The sequence below is a fragment of the Propithecus coquereli genome, unplaced genomic scaffold (assembly GCF_000956105.1).
Source record: "Propithecus coquereli isolate 6110/MARCELLA unplaced genomic scaffold, Pcoq_1.0 Scaffold369, whole genome shotgun sequence".
Lineage (NCBI taxonomy): Eukaryota > Metazoa > Chordata > Mammalia > Primates > Indriidae > Propithecus > Propithecus coquereli.
In genome coordinates this window covers 674,652-679,819 of record NW_012149385.1, presented here as the reverse complement: position 1 = coordinate 679,819, position 5,168 = coordinate 674,652, and positions in this window count along the sequence as shown.

Here is a 5,168-nt window from a genome sequence, read left to right as displayed (position 1 = left end):
TTTGTTCAAAACCACTAGAAGTTTTCTGGAAGAATGATAAAAAATTTCTAACTCATCTCATTTCCTATTTGAATATTTTTCCCTGTTTTGATTTCTCTTGTTCCCAGTATGCTATGCATGGAGTTCAGTGGTGCAGCACACATAACCCCCAGCTGAGCCAAGAGTTATTTAAATAATTGACTTGTACAATTGAGTCATAAATGGTAGGATTTGTGGGTTTCATATCACTAGGATAAACATATAATTTATTATCTAAACCAAAAAATATATTTGAGAGTATGCCTCATGTATAATTAAAATTTTATAATTGTTAAAATCCAAAATTTTATATAGCTATGTAATTTCTAAAAATTATAGAATATTTAAGGTATTTGTTGACCAAATTTGTTTTTATTAGATTGGCAGTCCTATAAAATAGCTCTAGTGAAAACTACTTCTAAAAATTATGCTTTCTAAAAATAAAAATGATAATATCTGTGTATATTAGTTAAAAACTAAATGTATAAATATTATGATGTAAACATTAAAAATAACATAAGCAGAACAATTATTTGTGGTTCAAAGTCACATATTTTAATCAGTACTTTAGTTGTATATATCCCTAATATTTTGTTACTGTACTTTTCTGAAAAAATTATCCTTCAACATGGCCTTATTTCTGATTTTTTTTGGAGAGCATTTGCCTATAATATTTGGCAAAATAGCATTTTATGTTTAAAATTTTTTAACTTGTTGACATTTTTAATTGACTTATATTATTTTCTTCTATTTAATATTAATTTTAATATTTACAATCTACAAATTCTAGGTATCTAGTAGGTTCAGAGTCAAGCATGCTAAATGAAAAACAAACTGAATTTATATTATTTTGAACTTCTATTTACTTAGCTGCAGTAATTTTGCCTTCATAAAGAGCGTTTTCTTTTATAACATCTTTTTCAAGACAAACCATCAAATATGTCATATAAATTTATGATTTTTAGTTAGTCTCCAAATTTAGATGTACCAAGATTTTAGGATTCCCAATTTAATTCCATCTTGGTACAGAATATACACTTATCCAGTTAAAATAGAAGCTCTATTGAAAGATTCTTCCCATAAGCTGATGCCAAAGTGCAAAGACAGAATTTCGCAGTTAAATACAACATTACGCACCTTTTAAATTCTCAGTGTTTAATTTGTTTTTATATATATATTCATTTCAGAGTCTCTTTAAAAGCTCTGTTTTGACTCATTGCAATTTGCTAAACTCTTTAATATTTAAGGTAACATATTTGGTGTGTATTTTCTTTAAACAGTTCTGTTGCAGGTAATATATTACAATGATACTAAATTTAGATTTTAGTCAAACTTTCAGTTTTGATCAAAAGCTAAACTTTCAGTTTTTACAAAATGCAACCACATTTTAAAGAACTAATTTAAAAATTATTTAGTACCATCTAGGAATACTTAGGTTGATTTGCAAAGTAGTTCTTTAAAGAAAAAAAAAAATAGCTCTAAACAACTGTTGATGAGCAGCACATAAATGCATTCTACAATTCTGAACAGTTCCCTACACTTACCATTAGTTTTGTCACAAAAATTTTATAGCTCAGTTGTTCTAATTTTATATATTAAAATTTTATAAATTGGATTGAATACAGTTTCTATCTCATTTGGTAGAATGCCACAATTCTTATGCAATTATAATGTATATATCACAGTAAGTTCAAGTACATTTCTTATCCACAGGTTTCTTAATTTAGTTAGAGCACTGTTTGTAACACAAGAATATACTTCACTAAAAATGATACTCCTATTGTCAACACAAACCAAATAATTTTATGTTTAATGTGCTAATTCATAATAATGTCAGATATTTCAATCTTTGACAGAATGAGTTTTCAAAAGCTTTATTTTCATTTTTAGGAATTTGCTTAAATAAATATAATTATATTGCAATTAACTTAAATTTCTGTTGGAAGCTTCTAATGATACTTGTGATGATAAATTTTATGTGTTAACTTGTCTGGACCATAAGATGCCCAGATATTTGGTACATATTTCTGGGTGTGTCTACAAATATATTTCTGAGTGAGATTAACATTTAAATCAGTAAACCGAATAATCAGATTGCCCTCCCTAATGTGCTTAGGCCTCACACAGTATGTTGAAGGGCTGAATAGAATCAAAGGCTAAGCAGGAAGGATTCTTTCTCTGCCTGACTGTCTTCAGGCTGGAATATTGGTCTTCTCCTGCCTTCAGACGTGGATTTTGACTAGAAATATCCCATCAGCCCCCTGGGGAGCCAAGACTAAAATAATACTGAAAAGAGGACAATGTTATTTAATTATCCGCAAAATTACTAGCAATGGTAAAAATTTTAATAGCTTTTGTTTCATTTGTCATAAGTACATTAAGCAAACTTGGAATTGAAAATGAATAAAATTAATTTGGAACCACAGTCATTTAATCTAAATGAAAAATCTTAATAGTGAAAAAGAGAAATTCAGTACTTACTTTTTATTAAGCATAAAGCTCCATTTTGTGAGTAACTAGGGAAAACTGTTTGATAATACTGTCCCTGCCAACCATTTGGCAATAACAGAGCGTGCTTCAGTGACCACCCCATATTGAAAGAGAAGTGTCAAGTTACCTTGGAACTATATTTACATAAATTGGAAATTTAAAATGAAGATCAACCAAACCTGCCTTGATTTATTTAAAAGATCCTATTATTAATAATGATTAAAATTAATAATCTGTTAATAATAGGATCTATTTAATAATAATGACATCTTTTTAAATGAAATCATATGGGACAGATGTTGAACTAGGGTACTGGGGCAGCACTGTTTGCAAATAGGCTTGTATGGTTAGCTTATATTTAAAGGAATCCAGCCTGAGCTATTGCAAGTGCAAAAGAGAAAATTTTATTAACAAAATACAGGAGTGGCACCTAACTCAACTGCAGATAAACATTAGGAATAGGAGTTCGGAACTATAAGGATTCTGGGGGGAGAAGAAGGGGATCTAATCTGTTGGATGTTTCTTGCTTCAGCTCTTCTCCATATATCTACCTACATCATTTTTTTTCTTGGCTTTGAAGACAGGCTTTCTCTATTTTCCAACCATGTCATAAAAAATGGCATCTACTGCACCAGGGATTGTATATTTAAGTTTGACTTATGTATTAATGCATAGACTGACTGGTTGTCTTTCCACCCTGATTGCACACTCCTAGGAGAGAATATCTGATAATCCCATATTGAACTGTGCACTCACATCTGTCCAACTTCTAATGCCCACTCCAAGAGGCTGGGACCACACTTGGCATGTGTGACCAATGCTTGAAGATCAGGGTGCATTTTTCAAGGAAGAAGGGATATTATGTGGACTGAATCCATACTGAAAATGGTGTTTTCATACATACATGCACATTTAGAGGAATTCTGAAGCACAGTACATTCAGTGTATTACATTATAAAATTTTAATACATGTACATATTTTATATAACTATATATAATACATATTGTAATATATAATACATGTATTATATATTATATAATTAAATCACATAAATATTTATATTCAAATTGTCAGGTTATAGTTGTCTATTCTTGGTTCTTGCCAGAGAATGAGCAGACACACCAAAAGCAAAGCAGTTGTGAAAGGAAGTTTATTGAGAAAGGACAAGATAGGTTTACAGAGCAAGAGCAAGACACAGGTTTACAGAGCAAGAGGAAAAAATGTTCACCACAGATGACAAACAGACCCCCTGTCATAACAAAGGGGCCCTGGTTATGGTCTGCGGTCTTTTTTTATAGTGTCGGATTAGATCACTGAACCACTTTGATGGATAGTTAAGGACATGATAATTAGCCTTTTACCCTAGTTCACTCTCCAAATCCTTTTATGCCTGGGCTGGTGGCCTGTGGGCTGGGGCATTCCTTGCATTCTTTTGCAGATTAGCAAAGACTCCTCCTTCTTCCCAGGTGTGGCAATTATCTGGGGTGGGATTAGGGGTGGGGCAGCACCAAAATGGGGGCCTTCTTCCCAGGTGGGGCAATTGCTGGAGATTGAGATCCCACCAAGACAAGGCACCTACCTTTGTCCCTATGAGAGCCAGAATCCCTCACTATCTACCTAATACAATTAATTAATTTTGAAGTATATTAATTAAATAGATTTCTCATTTAATCATTGTTTTATAGAATTAAGTGAATCATTAAAAATGTCTGTGTATTGTATAGGCATGATTCTAAATTGTACTTTTTAAATAGTGAAATGTGAATGCTTTCTAAAATAAATATGATCACTACAGTTAACATGGGTTCAGAAGGAAAAAAAACGCCAAACTAATTTATCTGCTTTCTTTGAGGGAATTAATGAAATGGTATTAGGAATGATATTACAAAGAAGATATATAGCCAGGATTTCAAAATGGATGGATTTGTGGCCAACCTGAAGAAAAATGGAATGTATAACCAAAAAAAGATTATTTTAACAAGTTTATTTTTATTTGCTTATTATTACTTGATGGAAACTCCTGTTCATAAGGAAAAAATGGTGCATTTTTATTTCTTTTACATCAGTCATTCATGAGTTATACCTATGATTTGAATTTTACAGTTAAGATACGAAGAAAATCAATCTTATTATTTTTTATGATTAATCATAAAAGAAAACTGCAGAATTAAAAAATAGTGGTTTCTAGGAAATGGCCAATAATAAATGTAATGGTGATAAGTCCACTTGTTATGCCATAATGACAGGAAAATGTGCAATCTTTCTATTCATTAAAAATATATTCATTCTACTATTCTTTTATGTATTCAAAAGATAAGACAAATACTGAAATAAACAGAAGCACTTTTTCTGCTTAATTCAACACTTTCCCTAATCACTTCCTTTTCAGTCTCTTTTATTTCCTTTCCATAACATTTTTATAATAATGAGCTTGTCTTTAATTATTGAGGACATTTGTCCAACAATAGTTTGAGCTAAGAATTTTACGTAACTTCATGTCAAACAATAATAAAGAGCAAAAGCTATCTTTTCTGAATGTACTTTTCTTTTGCCAGTTGTGGCAAAGGTGTGACTAATGATTTCTGGTTCCTGCTGTTTCTTGCTTAATTTGGTAATTAGCTGCCTCAGCTGTTCTCTTTGTAAATGAAAGTGTCCTAGT